Source organism: Cryptomeria japonica, chromosome 10, assembly GCF_030272615.1.
Source record: "Cryptomeria japonica chromosome 10, Sugi_1.0, whole genome shotgun sequence".
Taxonomy (NCBI): domain Eukaryota; kingdom Viridiplantae; phylum Streptophyta; class Pinopsida; order Cupressales; family Cupressaceae; genus Cryptomeria; species Cryptomeria japonica.
Genome location: NC_081414.1, coordinates 692029936 through 692045783, shown reverse-complemented (window position 1 = coordinate 692045783; position 15848 = coordinate 692029936). Strand labels below are relative to the sequence as shown.

The window sequence follows — 15848 nt, the reverse complement described above, 5'->3', positions numbered from 1 at the left end:
TGTTGCCACATTTGCAACACGTTTTACATCCTTCATTCATTGAAGAGTGTTTGACATCAATCGTATCTCTCTTTCCAAGCCGTTTTTTGTGGAGTTGGATGAATTGAAATCCGTTTTTAGCTGCCAAGGAATATCAACGTGGTGATTTCTCAATCTATTTATAGAGCATTTCGGTTCTTCCCAAGCTCATTTGTTCTGGTCTAGGGCATTCTTCAAGCAAGGCTCATTGAATGCAAGTTGTAAATGTGCAAGATTTTTGCCTCTTTCATTTCTCCTATTTACTTGTATTCGGGTTTACAAAACCAGATTACAAGTAACTGTGGTAATGTTGACCTTCCCCCTTTGGTAAAAACAGTTTTCTTTTTACAAAATTTACAAATGTTGAAGAATTGCCATGAGACTCATTCATTTGATTTTGGGATTTACAAATCTGATTACAAGTTGAAGTTTTTCCCTTTTTCCAAGTTGTCAAGCTGAAAATATTCATTCCCATACATGTACATGGTCATCCAAATTTGCCATCTTCTCTGTCATGTCAAAATCCCTTTCTCACCATTTCAACCATTCATTTCACCCTCATTCTTTTTTCCCATTATGAGTCTACGTGCAGTTGGAATTTTAAACCCCAATTGGAGTTGTAATGTTCTCTTACTTGCAGTCAGCCTTCCAAAACCCGAAATTGGTCCAAAATGCACTCAAAAACCACTTGAAAATGAGTCTTAAAGGTCCAAATACAAGTGCAAATTTGTAGTTACCCATTTCACATATGAAGTTGCATGTTTGTTCTCCACAATTGCAAGTTAATGCTCTTGTTTTTCCACAGATGTAATGCAGATTCTAGAACCTGAAATTCACTTGTGAGCCCATTTTTTCATCAATTTATCCCTTCCCATGTCAGTCCTGTTTGCACACACGACCTATCAAATCAATAAATTAAGACATGGGCCTTATTTTGCGAGCAGATTCCAAGATTGGAGAAAAAACAACAACATGATGGAGCCACACAAGGAGATGGATAAGTGATATGAATGATTGAGAGCATATAATGCTTTCAAGACAAAGATAGGTTCCTTACTTCAGCCTTGCAAAGAACTTCCCTCCCGAAAAGCCAGTACTACCCCAAGCAAGAAGATAAGATTGAAGTTCGTTGGCCAAAGACACAAAGATTATTAAGGATGCAAGTTCCCATTCCGGTTCGAGATGTCTTCACCAATCCTGAATATCACAGAGTGATTAACATCTTGAAACAACATGAAGATTTTCAAAACAGAGGATGATATAGTTAGAGTCGTGTTTTCGGACACAGAATAGTTTCAATTGTGTTTTTGTAATTTTGTTTTGACAAATTACATGTAAAAACAAAAATTGTAATTGCAAGTGTCACTTTCACTTGTACTTTTGTAACTTGTAATTACATGTAAAGCAACTACAAGTTGAGTTAGATTAGGACTGTAGTTGGAATAAGTCATGGTGGTAGAGAGAATTTCTCAAGTTAGTTGGGATCCTCTCACCTTTTTCTTAAGGCTCCTCTCCTATAAATACTTGAGGGGGTCTATTGTAATTTTTATCTTTTGGCAATGCAACAAAGCTCTGCCAGTTTGTATGTACACTCTAAGACTTTGAGCTTAGTTGTAAATCAGATTGCAGTCAATTAAAAGAGGCAAATTGCTTTCAAACTTTGTGTTGATTCAAGGTGTTATGTGATGACATTTTCTAGAGGTTGATTGTGAGTTTTGAGATGTTATACAAGAGGGATTCAAGCTCAATCTTGTAGACTTTGAGCTGCCTATTGTGTTTGGAGTTTTAGATTGGTTTTAAGGTCTGATACTGCAGACTTTGAGCTGCTTGTCACGTCTAAAACTATTGTAGGACACTCAAGCAAAGGGGTAACTTGCAGACTTTGTGCTGCTTTTATTTCCTATGTTTGTGCATAAGAGGTGCATCATGTGGTTAGACTTTGAGCTGCTACATATTGTGCTTAGTTACCAAAAAATCATCTACAAAGGTTGATAGGACAGTAGAAGTGCTGAAGACTTTGTGCTTTCATTTTTGTTTTCTCGTCTCGGGGAAGTGACGAAGGTCTTTGTCTTTCATGGAAACTTTTCTTCCCTTTATGTTCCAAAAATCCTACAAAAAAGTCTCATTTCTGTATTTGCTGTTATTTATTTCCAATTGCTATTACTTTTCTATCAAGAGAAAAGAGTATAGTTTTTATTGAAGGAAGAAGAAAGACTGTTGTCCTACCATATTAGATTAGATTAGTTTGTAGATAGGGAGAGCCTTCCCTAAATTAGGAGAGTATCATACTCACACTATAGCTGAAACCACAATTTTGCACGTTCCCCAGGTGTACAAAATTTTCAACCAACAATGAGTACACTAAGTTCACTTAATGTTGGAATTGGTGTGATGTTGATGATCTCACATATGAAACATGTTGGAAACTACATCTAAAATTGCATGCATGAAAGATTGCGAAATGTGAAAAAAAGCAAAGGAAGGCCATGGCTTATTTCAAAGGAAGATAAGTGTAGCTTTCATAAGGATGAAAGGCTTGCTTGTACCACCGTTGATAAAAGGTCTGCTTAGGTAGAATGAAGGGCAAGACGAAGTGAGCATACCAAACCTTTTAATGTCAAAATTAAGATCAAGAGGACAATATTGGCTTCTCCCTTGGGTTCTTGTTCTCAAGCTAATTTATTTTTGAGTTTGTGGAGAAGCATGGATTCAAACATGTCCACATCCCAAACTAGATGAGTTGGGCTATGTAAAATAAGGATTAAATTGTCTATTACTAAGAATGTAAAGTTAAGTTTGCAGTTAATCAGCTTTTCATTTATGGAGTTATTGTAGATGCTCTTGAAGATTATGTATAATGTTTGGCAGCCCATACATATATCATAGAGATGCTATTTATTGGAGAAGGAACAATATGCATGGGTTGATTAAAGATGGAAATAACTTCATCATCAATGCATATGAAGGCAAATTAGGGATCTCCTTGGTAAGTACACATGCAAAGAGGTGGATAAATGCTAGTAATAAATTTGCTTCACTTATTTTGAGGGAGTTCTGAATGTGAGACTTCTTCTAGTGTAGCTACTAACCAAGATCAGAAGCAAATGGAAACGTAGGGGCAGCATTTTCAAGGGGCATGGCAGGTTGATCTGAAAGGGGAAAACAAATGCATGACCAAGTGGAATCCAATAGACAAGGTGAGGGAATTGTTTCCTCATCGTAATTGGGGATGTATGATCAAAATGGATCAGTTAAGTTAGTGAAATTCACTAATATATTCACTTAATGGTTCTCATGGAGACTCTCCCATTTCGAAGAGCTCTTAAGACTCAATTAGGCAAGAAAGTATCCTAAAATGAATAAGAAGGATATCTAAAGTGGAATACTTTTATATATTTGTATTCCTCTTGAAAACTTATGCACTAATAAAAAAAATAAGCATTTCATTTCTATTTCGTATTTAGAAGTTATGTCTTCTTCAAGTAGTAGGATAGTGTTACTAATTTGATTTTGGCTTAAAATGTCACGAGGCACAACTTATCACTTCAGTTGGGGCTGAAACTATCAAATATTCACACAATATCAGATCCTGTGCAATTAGAGGAAGTTTAGATATTTGGAATTCTGTTTCTTCAAGTATTGGAGATATTTGGTCTTCTCTTCAAAATTCTCTTGTATGTTCCATGCTATAAACCTATAAGACTTCCAAAGGAGGCCATTGTTATGTTTTCTTAGTCGTATTGGTTGAATTGTACTTGCTTCCTCTCTCTTTCTGGAGTTTATGCACAAGAGGCCATTGTGTTGTCTTCTCATTTTTTTTTGTGTACGCACCTATGTTTTGCTGATATATTATTTCTTTATGTTACTTGCACTTAACGACATCACATTTAAGACATAATGAACGTTTTTCCTGTGTTTTGCATAAGGAATAACAGCCTAGTCTATACAAGCATATTGAGAATAAGCAAGATTCATCTTCATGAATGATGTAGTAGAATTTTCACACTAATTACAGATCATTTGCCATCGAAGGATGAATTCTAGACAGCCATTAAATTTAATGAACAATGTTAAAACTGAAACACAATTGCTTATATGGAATGGGTTTAAAACCCTTTTATTTATTTTTTAAAAATTCGATCAAAATACTTCCACAAATTTGTGTGCGCTGTCCAAGCAAGCACTTAATCTCCTCAACACTTTTACTTTAAAATGCCTCAGTTGACCAAAATATCACCCTCACAATGCTTGAAACTTAGAAAAATTGGATCTGATTTTGCAAATAATGTGAGTAAAATAGAATACCAATGCATGCAAATGCTAGAGTGCTTAACGATTTACCTTTTAACTAGTAGAGTCTCACTATTTCCACAATTTTTTTGCAGAACAAAGCCAAATGGAGAAATGATAGCCTTGCAATCAAATGAATGGATTTGGAAAGAGAAGGGGTAATAAAAGACCAAAAGACCAATGATGATGAAAGAGTTAACTAAAAATGAAGCAAGCAGAGGGCACCTTATCACTCCAATCGGGCCAAGATCATTAAAATTTAAGATGTTGAAAACACTTTTACTGAGATCAATCTTACAATCTGAAGATACCAGTTTTAGTAAGACCAAACCTTACTGATGCTATACTTGTCTAGGTCGCTTAAATAGAGACCTTTGAATGTCAAGAGCCACATTCATTTGGAAATTAGGGGTGCAAAATTTTGCTTTAGCTGAATGATCTTCAAACTTCCCCTGTGAAATATTCCATTCCCTCTAGAGAATATGTAGGTTTGTAGTTGAAAGATAGACTTCTGGAACTCTGCCACCTCAGCAACACATGAAGCTCAAATTTGATAGGGAAGCAAAAGGCAACCTAGGAATGGGGCCAATTGTCGAAGCTTGCAATGAAAAGTTGATATTTACTACCGCCAGAGTATGATGAAACAAATCAATAACATTGTAGAATTACTTCTCCACTCCATGACCTCCAACTGGTAGAGAAGAACAAGTGGAGACCTTTACTGTTACAGGGTGAACCCCCCGTCATAATAAATCTAGTTTCATTGCTAAGTCAGGGAAAATATTATTATAGAAATTATTATTTATGCACAAAGAGGCAACAATACAGAGGACATGCTGATGGGGATTCATCACACTCTATATAATGCTCTACAATTATCACTATTGTGCCATTTTTATATTAATTTGGTTAGGCCATTTGCCAATTTTCTACAATTTGATCTTTTGTTCTTTGAAAATGATATGATCGTGCATTTTTATCAAAAATGTTTTCTGGATGTTTTACTTTTCTGAGGACATAGTGAAGTTAATCCAAATATTTATGTAATTTGATATGTAACAATAGCCATTGTCTATGCAGGTTGTCATATGTGAATTGCGTTCATGACGTCCTGTTTGAATTAAAGATCACATGTAGGTTTTCTTACTGTATTCATAAGGGATGCACTTTCAGATGGCGTAAATTGTAATTTGTAAAAAGGATGTACAGATAAACCTCTATATGCAAGTTAATTGTTTTTTCAATACACTGACAATTATAGATGCTAGTTTTCCATCTCTATCTTTTTGATATGATTTACAGGTTTGGTAGTCCTATTTTGGATATCAAGTGGCATGCAACTTTAAAATCCACTATACCAAAAATGATCGCGGCTGATAATTAAGTGGTTAGGATTTGCGATCCAAAGACGGTAAGGATTCTTTAATTTTTCGGTGTGAAAATTAACTTTGAAATTAATTAAGAAATGTTAAACAAAAAATTTAAAATGAGACACCTCTGAATCTGGTTTTATGCAAGCATGAATATCATGAAGTTATGCAGGTTTTAGAATTTAATATTGTCTGCATGAAAAGAGAAATTTCTTGTCACTTAGCTCATATTATCAAAAGGGAAATTTATGTTATTTTCTTATTATTTAACTTTATAGAGGAAATTATTTGAGAAAGATTGTAATCATTTCTTCATTTAATGGCAACTTTCATTTCTTCCTTCTGTTTTTTAAAAAAAAAATCTTTGCTGATCTGAAAAGGGAATAGCAACTTATGCTAGATATGTGAGATTAAAATCGGAACAAGATTAATTCAAGTTATTATGAATGAGGGAAATGAAATGAACTTCTGCAAGCACAAGTGCTTGGCAAACATAAGAGGCATCAGGTTTTCAGAATCCTTGAGATTGTTTTAAAGAAGCTTTTGAAAAAAAGACGAATCAGAGTTTTTTCCTTAAGCGTCATCAAACAGTAATATAAGATCCAATGTGGCAGTGATAAATATAATGAACAGAACTGGCAAGCATGGAAAAGGAATTAGCCAATATATTTCAAGGAATTGAAGAAGAGAGGTGATTCTTGACAAGTGTATGCTTGAAAACTGCAAGTGCTAAAATAGAACAAGCAATATATAAGGATGGAACCCTTGTTTGAGGACTCACTAAGTACTCAGTAGGACTTGTGGGACTTGTGAGCCCTGAGGCTGGAGTCATCTCGCCCAAGACTCACCAGTTGAGTCCTAGTAAGTCCGGCTAAGTACTCGGTCGAGTCTTGGCCAAAAATTCGCCAAGTCTAGTGCTCGGACTCACGAGACTTGAGCTTAGACAATTATTTTTTGTTAGATGCGCCCAGGTTGACTTTTAACTCAATCACCTAGGTAGGAATAATGGGTGTTGAGTCGAAAAAGTGGAAAAAATAGTCAAATGTCGTAATCTTGTCCTATAAATGCAATTTTTTTTTCATTTTTGCTTCATCTTTTCAATCGTTGTGTTTTTCTCACATCTAGTGCCTTGTGCAACTTGTTGACGTGGCTAAAATAGTATTGCTACAACTATATCCGGCCAACACATAATAGAATGATTCTGGCTGAGTATACTATCCTCTCTTGAAATAAGGGATCCCTTATGCTGTTTTTAATTGATCAATGGGGATGACCTCAAGGTTCCAACTGATAGTTCATGACTGCAGGATTGTCATGTCCCCTCTTTAGCTCTGTCTAGCAGAGACATGTGAGTCAGCTTATTATGGGGTCTTGTAGGCTGACAATGATGGATAGAGACTCAGTGTGGTTATACAGTGTTTGGGACTTGGTATCCTGGCAGTAGTGGACCAGTTTGGAGCAGTTCCTTAATTTTAGGAGGCATTTCCTTCTTTTGTGGACGCTATTCCTACTATTTAGGAGGATTTGATAGTACCCAGGGTTGGGTTACCATGAGACTATTCCTTGGGTTCAGTTTCAGGTGATTTGGGTATGATTCCTAGCTTCTAGGAACATCCCTAGATTTTAGGGACAAGATTGCTTGAGGATCCATGATTTCCGACAACAGTCATAGACAGGTGGCAGGCTCCGTTTCAGACTTGTGGAGTCAGATGAGCATTATACAGCTATTTGGGATATATTTTTAATATTTCCTAAGTTAGCGTCTTATTAATTAAATAAAGCTATTTATATAGCTAATTGGAGTAATAAGGGGATTTTGGCTTCTTCTGGTTAGGCAGGCATATGTGTTATAGCTCATTGGAAAGGTCTTGAATTATTATAACTTATTTTCATCATTCGGAGACCTTCTGGCACCTTGAGTTTTGTTATTTGACGAAAGGGGTGTTTTCCTATACATAAAGGCCTTTTTAATTAAGAATATGCCATTATTTAATAAAGGTAAAAGCATATTCTCCCTTTAGGGTTCGAGTAGCTTTGAGAGGGAGATAAAAGGAGATGTTGGCTCATTATTCTATTATCTTTTAACATCTTCAAACTTGGCATTTGTGAATTTGCTCTGAGGAGCGATTTCTGGAGAACCGGGACGCAAACCCCAGGGCTTGGATATTGGGACGCAAACCCCAATAGAAGGTTTCAGCAGATTCATTTGGTTTTAGACTTTGATTGGAGTGCAAGTTCAGCATTGGAAGAGCTTTGGCTTTGGACGTTGGGTATATTGCTTGGCATGTGGGAGTTCCTTGGTTGCCTGGACGTGACTGCAGCAGTCGTACGACCTCCTTCCAACTGGCACGTGGGTTGCTGATTGGTATTCATCAGCCATCTCTTTTCATTGTGCGTGGATGGTCTTTCTTGCAGCCGACAACATTATTTTGGTTGGTAGATACTTTGCTAGCATATCATTTATGTATTTTGCTTGGTACGATTTGTAGCTATTCTAGATTGGCTGAATATTATATTATTGCACATTATTTTCCAGCCTATTTCATATTTGCTGCTGTTATTATTCATTGTTTACCTATATTTGGAAAAATACAAACAAAAACAAAAGACACAACCTTCCTGCAACTTCTGTCTCTCTCTGAAACATCATTTAATAAATAGGAAGAATTTATTTTAAAACAAATAATTAAAAATTACAGCCTGTTAGCTTAAAAGATTCATCAGGGATCTTCCAAGGATGACTCAGTTGTTTGATATGTTTCGTTGGGAGCACAAGGGGCCTTACGTTTACAACAAGTTGGTCTACTGTGATTCTCAAACTAGGGAATAAAATCAAAAGGGAAGGGTTTAGGAGACCTAAAAATTAACAAGATTGGTGTGCGAGTAGACGGATTCGACATAACCAATCCCTGCTTGGCCAGAATAACTCACAACCTCACAAGAACGGTGCAATCTTCAAGGGAGACTTAGAAGATTTTCAGACTGCAGGTGCATGCCTAAGCACCCAATTTAGGCGCAGCTCAAACAGACGATTTTAAAGGCTTAGACTAACCATACACATGGATACACAATCAACATATCCCCAATGGTATGAACCCGAATCTGTCAAATACCCATACACCATAAAGGATATATCTAAAGTTGCTGAAGGAAACCATGCAAACAAAAGAAAACCAAGATAACAAACACCATACTTCAATGTTCATATATTGATTTTGGCTGTCATTACAACAATTTCTGCAACAATTCTACTCTATTCCTAACTACTAAATTCTAACCTTCTATTAAAAAACTCTAACCTGATCTAACTGTCTCTAACCCTTTACAATGAGAGGCATCCTGCCTTTTATAGATTTTGCAATTCTGAATTCGAGGCCAAAATTGACTGCATCCAACAGTATTGATCTGCCTTCTAGAACTTGGCAGCCTTAACCCATGCCCATTCAATCCTTAGTTATCCCCCCAACCACTTTCCTCAGCTACCGATCACTATTTGACATCAATTTGGTCAATCAGGTAGTTGGGAAATAACTAACATGTGTCCCCTAAAATATCTTGAACGGGGCCCACAGGCAGTCATGTACAATAAAGCATTTCAATTTTTAAACTGATTTTCTAGAATTGCTTCCAACCTTGCATTTCTGACTTTGCACATTTTGAGTGTTCTTTTGCTTTTTGTCTTCAATCTTGCTGGTGGACTTCAACTTGTCATCTAGTGGTGGCACGTTTCTTCTTTTGCTTTTTGTCTTCAATCTTGCTGGTGGACTTCAACTTGTTGTCCAGTGGTGGCATGTTTCCCTATACTTCGTTTCACGCTCTGCGGTGCGTTCTTCATTGGCAGTGCTTGGGGTTGTCGCCTTGGTCCTGCACTCCTGCATTTTCGCTTCCTGACGTCGTAGATATGCAAACAATTAATTTCAACCCGATTAATCATTTTGAAAAATTAAATAAATTAATTTAACAAATATTAAATTTTAGTCGATGTTGGGCTCTGTTCGGCGAGGATGAAAGACGTTTGCTTTAAAAACAATATAAGTTCCCTCCTTTGCAAAATTAGGGTTTCAAGGTTAAAATGCGAGATTTAAACCCTTAAGTTGAAATGCTCCCTTCACTTGTGACGAAAATCGGCCACTTTGGCTTTAAATGCGAGATTTAAACCCCTTGAGAGAAAGTGCCCACCTTTAAATGAAATTCGGACAAACTTTCATGTTTGCAAAATTTTAACTTTAAAATGTCTCCCTTTAATTTCGCTTGCAATTACTTGGGCGACTAAGGGTGAAATTCGGCCCTTTGAAATAAAATGCAATACTTTGTTATCTTTTCTCCCTTTCACCTTTGATTAGTGAAATTTGGGTTCTTTTAGATACATTACGATTTTGGACGTTTCACTTCTTTTTCGGCCTATGGACTCATTTGGCGAGATTTTAGTCCATGAATGACTTTTTCGAGCAAATGGAGTGTTTTGCACGATTTTGAGGTTTTGGAGTTTTCGGCCTATGAGGGGATTTTGGCGGAACTTAGACCTCTTTCATCATTTTCCGCTTATTGTCTTAAAATGTGAACCTTAACTCGACACTTTCACCTAAAATGCCCGAGTTTTTTTTTATATTTTAAACGCCTCCCTTCCTTAAGATAAGAAATTCGGCCATTTTACAAGCTTTGCACTCATTCAACTTGCAAAACTTGGGTTATTTGAAAGAATTGGGCGATTTTTTTTTATCTCTTGCATTTTAGTGGAAGGCGTGGAACTTTTACTCCTCTTTACAAACTTCAACCCTTACTTTTGCGTGATTTTGAGGTTTTGGAGTTTCTTTTCGGCTATTTGAAGCCTTCTGCACGATTTTGCCTGAGTTCACTTTCGGCTATTTGAACCGATCTGTGTGTTTTTTTATTTTCTCATTTTTGATCATTTTTCTTATTGCGTGAACATTTCTCTCTTTGATTTTCGGCGTGTGAGGTTGAAATGTGCGAACTTTAGTCTACAAATTTCAGCTAATTGAGCCTTAATGCACTATTTTACCTTGCCTTTTGATTTTTTCGTTTTACCCTGCAAACTTGCGATTTTCAAGAGAAAGCATGGTTTCGCACGACTTAGGGTTCATTTCAAACGCCCAACTTATTCAAAGTTCGGGATTCTGAGAGATTTGGCATGATCTTTGCTTCTGCGAAGACATTGGTGAGGGTTAATGTCAGATTTTATAAGCAAATGCCCGAGTTTCATTTTCGGGCTTTGTGAACATTTTGGGTTTGCACATTAAAACGTCTAACTTCTGCTACATTGGACACACCTTTCAATTTCGGGAATTTTGATGACAATGCTCAAATTTGCTCTGCTCGACCCAAGCAAACTCGGGTCTCTGAAAAAATTCGGACTTCTCGAATGGAATGGGCGAAATAGGCTTTGTGAATCCTTTAGTCACCCTTTTCATCGTTCTTTCTCTCCTACACGGGCAGGCAGACAAAACTAAAAAATATGGGGCCCCCTGTGAAGTAGGGCGGGGTGTGCATAATGCACAACACAACTTATCATTCCTGCCCCTCAAACCCATTAGGGTCTCCACTCCCAAACCCCCACTAGTTATTGGGATCTTGTCATATAAGAAATTTGATTACAATGAGAGGGAGAGGGAGTAGAGACCAGAATTGAGAACTCAGACAACTAATTTTATCACTATCATAATATCATTGATCAATGATGAAGTATCATGCTATCAATATCAAAGATTCAAATGCAATTATTAAAACCTCTCCTCAAGTTTTCACTAGACTAGGGAAGAGGAAGAGGAAGATGTAAAATGTTGTAATATGCATTGATTTTCTATTTTTGTGTGCAATTATAATGTTTTTTGTCAAGTCCGTGTCGAGTTTTTTCCTGAGTCCGGGTCAAACTTTGGGACTGCCAAGTGAAGTCTGAGTCTGAGTCCAAAAACTATTCCTTATTTTAGATCCATTTGTTTCCCCTTCTTGAATATTCATTTTATTTTCACATGAATGATTTCAGGATACTTGTGTTACAAGTGTAGTTTCTAGATCCACTGCACAATTGATTGGTCTGGGTTGGAAGTGAAACTGGCAGTCTTGCTTCCCTCCAAAGAAAAAAATAAAGTGGACAATGCACTTAAGAAGGCAAGAACTATGAAAACTAGGTGCACTGAGGAGTACTCAGACAAGCCCCAAAGACGATGAAGCTAATGCTAGGGCATATGACAGAGAACGAGTACTTGATTTGGGATGGATGCTGAAAGCTGCATAGTAAAGTGGAGGTCTGTAAATCATCAGTAGATACAAATTTTGCAGGGTGATGGATGCATGTTAGTTTTAAGGATGGAGAATCAAGACAATAATACCTTAGAGGTATTTTAATTCAGAAGTCTTATTACTAATGTAGGGAATTGCCAAGAATGGAGTTAAAACTTAATATCATAATACCAACAGTGTTGGATTTGATATCAGTTATTCAAATTTGTTTATTTTATTTTACATATTTCTGCCTGAAACAATGCTAAGTAACAATTTGGATATTTATTTCCATGTATGACCTAAGATGCTCGTAAATTGTATAGGTCCAGTTTTACTCATTTTATTTTCCATATCATTTCATACTATGGACAGGTCTGTACAACTGGGCTGCACGATTCAAATTATGGCTTTTTTGGATTACTTATTCTACTTATCTACTTTTATTTGCAGGGAGATGGGATGACTAGCATTGAACCCTCAGCTGGAAATATCTGACGTTTGTGTAATTAGAAACAGTGGATTAATGCTCATGGCTCTAGAGTCAACTCAAATTCTGTCCTATTTTATTCCTTAGGTCCAGTTCCTAAGTGGTACTCTAATTTGGAGAACTTGACAGTATGGTTAAATTCTGTGTGTGTACGCACACATGCATACATATATATTTAGTTAATGTTTCTCTATAGTAGTTGCATATTTTTCCTAGGTAATGGTACTTGCATGCCTTTATTAGATATAAAGTATTAAATCAAATATTGGATGTGCGTTAGAGAAAGTTATATCATGTACAAAGTGCTGCTAGTTTACTTGTAAATTCTATATTTTCTAATTCTTTTACAGGAAGAGCTTGAGGAAGGGGCACAAACCACCATTTATGATGATTTCGAATTTGTAACAAAAGAGGACATTGAACACTAAAATTTGACAAATCTGATTGGCACCAACCTTTTAAGAGGTTATATTCATGGATACTTTATAGATTATCGTCTCTACCTTGAGGTTTTGTATACTTAATTCCTTTCCTATGCATAATATTTTTTCTATATAAACCACAAAATGTATATCAAACCATGTTGTTCTGTTATCGTTTTATCAAATGCACTGGTTAGTGGTCTCTTGTCTTGAGCATTCTCTTTTGGTGTTCATACAACAGTTTTTTTTTTCTTATGCATAATATTGTTTCTAATAAACCATGAAATGTATGTCAAACGATGTTGCTTTGTTAACATATCATCAAATGTATTGGTTGGCGGTTTCTTGTCTTGAGCTTTCCCTTTTGGTGTTCGCACAACATGAATTTTGGAGGAGCAAGGCTTACCTCGAATTAGAGTAAACAACAATTTTTCTAATCTATCATTCATATTGGACATCGATGCATGCTGATTTTTTATTTCCTCATAAGGCTAAAGTTTTGTTGCTTTTATTATTTCCACAGTTTCCAAATTTACAGTCACAGACTACATCCTACATTTTAAGTGTCTGTCTTGTAAATTCTTAACCCATTCTGCTAGGTTTGCTATTCTTATCTAGTTGACATGTTTCTGTGATTTCTTTTCTGGTGTCTGATTCAGACTTCATATAATTGGTGCTTCGTGTATTCAATTTGGAAATTTAAATCTTAGAACTTTTGAGTAAAACATTACCTTAAGAGTGAAAACATGTAATTAATTTCTGTACATTTCTTGTGACATCTTGGAACGATTGCATCAGGAAAAATCTATGGCCTATCCATTTGCATATGAAGCTTATAGGAAGATCAAGAAACGCATACAAGAAAAGGTTGAGGCTGAGCGTACTAATCGTATAATGGTATGCTATATTTTTCAGTAATTACATATTTTAACTGTAAATGTACTTTTGCATGGGTGTTTCCTTTGACTTATGTGAAATAAATGGTTGTTTCTTTTCCCCTGCTATCATGGGTGATTAAATGATTTCATTATGTAAATTTCAGAGCACTAATTTATTTCTCAATATGTTGTGTGTTCAATTTTTCCTTTAATTTGGTATTATCTGTTTCTTAATGATTTGCCTTCGTAAAAACCAAAAAACAAAGCAATAATTTTACTTGGATATGCCTTTGATCAATACATAAAACATGTCTACTTGGTATGTGATTTCATTGAACACCAGTCACCTCTATACTCCCAATGCATGCGATCTGCAAACATTCTATTTGTGAAGAGTACAAACTTGAGTCTAAAAGATTTATTCCTTTGGCGTGTTTTCTACTCGAGAAAAGAAAAGATGGCACAAAAAAGTAGACAGAAATTACATTAATCCTTGGTAGGCAGTTAATTGACTCCTCAGATAGATTGGGATGGCAGATTATCACATAATTGATAATGGCGGTGATTTTAGGTTTTCAAACTCTTTTCTTAAAGTATGTTTTCTCTTGTTACATCTGAGGCAGATGAAATTAGAAAGAAAAGTTGCTTTCAATTTACATAGTTAAATACTCATTCAAGGAAGACACAAAAAAATGCTTATGCCTCACAACTGGGGACCAGTTAGGAATGGGTGTTTATCTGCTTTTTGTTTTTAAGCATCTTTCGTTAGTAGAGCTTTACTTTTGCTTAATTTGTTGCACTATTTGAGCTCCATTATTGCCTTTGTGTGTTTCTATTCAACAAGGAAAAGGGGACAACATTTGCTTTTCAATGAATTAACATCATATTAGATTAAGAGATATTTACAGGGAAGGATTGCGGTTTATAATCTTGAAACCTTTCGTTTTTTACAAAGAAGCTGAATTTCACTATTTTGCTCTATGACTTTTATGAGCCATGTTGTACCAAAGAGGTGTAGAAGGAAAACAATTAGCTATTACAAAAGTGTTACTGAAGAGAGATGGATATTAACATAGAGTTCAAGATTTACAATATGTACATCAAAGAAGATAAAATTTATTGAAAACACTAGAAAGTTGAGCAAGTCTGTATTGAGGCGACATATTCATGATAGTTCTCATGTATTGGATTGGACTTCTTTACAGGTGTAGGAGGGAGATCAGCTGACGTTGGGTCAATTGGCCTCTTGACGTGGAGATCCCTAGCTCTTCGAGGACACCTATGATGAGGCATCGACTACTTAGGAGGACACATCTTGAATAAGGGCACAATTACTGCACTTGTAAGAGGACTTACAGGAGGAAGCCCATGCCTAAGGGGGGAGGATGTTAGATCCCTCCTTTAGTTACATTATAGTTATATTATTTGAGTGAGATGGTGTATTATGTCTTGATTCATAGACTATTTCATGGTTATTGTTATTAACCCTTTTATATCATGGTTTAGACATAATGAGGATAGGTCGTTACTTCTTAGTACTTTGCTCCTTACTTATGTTGTTTATATGATCTCATGGTTTTACATTATCAATGATGGATAATATTTGACACGCATAGTTCGTGTGACATGTGAGTTTTTTGAGATATAGTTGTATGTATTTATACATATATACATATACATATACACACACACGCACATATACATATACATATATGTATGTATGTATTTCATGATGAGCTGGCACTTTTTCTTGAGTAAGCAGGTAGATGCCAATGGGGATGCAGGGACAAGATGTAACCCTTATTGTGTCAATCTCAGTTAAACCAATTCTAACCTATTAGAAAAGGTTAGGTCTTATATGTAATATTTTGTAAATATGTTTTTCTTTGTAAATGTGTCCCACATGACTTGTGGATGATAGATGCGTGTTTCTATGTGTATTTGTATGTTCATTTGGATGCTTTTCTTTGGTGCAAATAATCTTTTTATAATGTAGAATGACCCCTAAGTCATAAGGCTAGGGGTTGGGGGTGTTTTGATTTGATTTTTATAAATTTTGACCCATCTTATTTAGATTTTTTAATTACCTACGGGATTGAGGTGGTTGGGATGGATAAGATTCAATCCCAACCTTCACTCTCTC

At 35.9% G+C, this 15848-nt stretch overlaps 1 long non-coding RNA gene across 3 annotated transcripts; it reads left to right on the top strand.

The window, feature by feature from the left end:
- Positions 1-5386: 5386 nt before the first annotated feature.
- Positions 5387-15487, top strand: LOC131859655 (uncharacterized). Of its 3 annotated transcripts, XR_009359273.1 has the most exons (6): positions 5387-5441; positions 5611-5719; positions 12369-12533; positions 12756-12914; positions 13626-13724; positions 14911-15483. It is a non-coding gene; the product is annotated as an uncharacterized LOC131859655 (long non-coding RNA). The 3 variants fall into 3 exon arrangements; XR_009359274.1 differs by having other exon boundaries at positions 11680-12914; positions 14911-15487; XR_009359272.1 differs by having other exon boundaries at positions 12369-12914; positions 14911-15484.
- Positions 15488-15848: the final 361 nt, after the last annotated feature.